General features: G+C 38.5%; 1 pseudogene; it reads right to left on the bottom strand.

The window, feature by feature from the left end:
* Positions 1-415: 415 nt before the first annotated feature.
* The window catches only part of LOC106305176, a 15,399-nt pseudogene continuing 13,400 nt past the window's right edge, over positions 416-2,414 (bottom strand).

Here is a 2,414-nt window from a genome sequence, read left to right as displayed (position 1 = left end):
AAAAGTGATTAGTGTAGACGTGAAAAATGGTACTGGTATTTGTGGAAATTTCCCATTTTTTTAGTATCTTGTAAACGTGTTCAGACAAATCCATACCAAACACTTTAGAACAGTTCTAGATTTTAAGATGTGTGAGAAATTGTGTTGCGAGTGTAATCATTACCAATGCAATTTGACACACAAGTTCATCTTCCCTTGGTAGGAAAATCTCATATACAGTGCCTTTGGCTATTAGTTTTAACAAGACACTTGAGATTGGTGATCATAATAATGATCATAATAAAACTGTGAATATTCAGATGAAAACATCAAAAACGTTGTGAATAGAAAGGCCATATTTGACAAAAGCAAAGAAACCTTAGGAACCTCATTACAGCCAGGAGGAAGGTATCAAAAGGAAGGATCATATGAGAGATTAGATCTCCCATTTCTTGAGCTCCATACCATGCGGAGGAGTGCTCTCGATTGTCTTAGCCCCAACCTCTTTCCAGTCTGTCGACAGCACCGGCCCATTTGATTCCACCTGTTCATTGTTCACAAACAGTCAATCAAATGGACAAAAAAATTTGTAGTCTCTATTAACAAAGAAAGACCAAAGAGTAAATACTCACAAAAGATTTGCTCATGGAACGTATCATATCCTCATCAGCATTCGAATATATCTCACGTAAAGACTTGTTCAAAGCAGCGTCTCCTTCCAGCTCCTCGTCCTTCTCCTGTTTCTTCACTTCGGCTTCAAGCTTGTCCCAGTCCTTCACTTTCTTAGAAGACGGATACACCGGTCTCATTGAAACCTCTGGCACCATTATACACATGTCAAGAGACTGTGGTCTCATCAGATGAAACCTAAGGAAACAAGAAGAAGACAAAACCTGATAAGACTTTTGGCTTTGGTAAAACCACTGGCATTTTTCCGTGTTCAAGCGAGGCCCATGTGATGATCTCTGCTTTTGCAAGACGGCTCTCGACTTTGGTTGATAATACTTCATATCTGCACTTCTCTGGTACTATCTGAATACACACAGTAGAAGAAACAAAATGGTCAATACTCAATGCAATTTTTTCCAACTCAGAACATTGATTTTGATAGATACATCAATTACCTTTCCAAACAATCTTGGTTGGAGATGATACGCTTCATCCTCTCCAGGAACATCAATCACAACACTCAGCTGCAAAATCACATAAACAAGTTAAGCGTCATATTCATAGAGGTGGGTTCTTAGAGTGCTTACAATCTGTTCACCAAAGTCGATATTAACATTCTGCATTGGTATCGCTTTTGTGAATATAGTCACTACAACTTCTTCTGGCTTTTGGTAGTAGTCGTGTCTGTTGAACACTCAGAAGGGTATGAGATATTTTAATATTTTCTTTGTTTGCTACAAGGAAACTACCTGAACTTTGGTTTGGCCGGTGCTAAAGGCAAAAGGGTGAGATCAGCTTTTACTTGGGGTTGTGGAGATGCCACTGGTTCAACCAATTCTTTCTCTTCTTCTGAGAAATTGAAGAGTTCAGATCATCGCATAATCAAAATCAACCAGAAAACAACAAACAACAGAGCATTAAAGGATATACCTGAGATACGAAGGTCGCATTCATCTATCAGCTTCTTGAATTTGAATTCACTTGGAGCGATGGAAGCACACTTTTCGCAGTTCGATACTCTTCAAGCTTCATACAAGCAGTTCTACAGACAAGAAAGGAATCAGATATCTGACTTTAAAATGTCACTATAAACCTATAACAGAAGATTAAAACAAACATACCCCTTTCTTAAGTAAGTTTTGGTCAATAAAGGATCCAACTCTATAGCTTTGTTCGCATCTGCCACTGCTTCTGCTCTCCTTTACAACCCATCTCAATCAGTATAAAGTTGCAAACTTTTTTTTTTTTTTTTTTGAATAAAATGTTAATTTCGATTAAAAGAAAAATATACTTTTTACAGCGTGAGCCACTTTTTCATGACTTTTTGATAACAAAATTAACTTACATTAGCTAAACTAACTCACAGCTCCAATCCACACTTGAAAACCGGTCGTGAATCTCATTTCATTAGGAGAGTTCAACAACATAACCATGTTCTTGACAAGTCTGTCGATGGTTCTGAAGAGTACTGCTGATGGTGTCGAGACATCTCCATGCTTCTTAGCATTCCTTTCTCTCCATAATGCATAGACGGTAGTGTGCAGGACATAGCGTGTGAGGAACAGTTTAACTCTGTCAAGCTTCTTCTGCGATACAAAGATGACAATATCATTCCAGTTCGTTGAGAAGTGGCTTCCCATCAGGTTTCCAGATAATCTGCCCCAGACTTCCACTACAAGAAAACAGCGATATTCTGACGGACATTCCGACGGAAAATGAAATCCTCGGAATATACCTCGGAATTTCCGAGGAAATTCCGAGGAAAC

Source organism: Brassica oleracea, chromosome C7, assembly GCF_000695525.1.
Source record: "Brassica oleracea var. oleracea cultivar TO1000 chromosome C7, BOL, whole genome shotgun sequence".
NCBI classification, from domain to species: Eukaryota; Viridiplantae; Streptophyta; class Magnoliopsida; order Brassicales; family Brassicaceae; genus Brassica; species Brassica oleracea.
The sequence above is the reverse complement of the archived record's forward strand: the minus strand, read 5'-3'. Positions and strand labels throughout refer to the sequence as shown.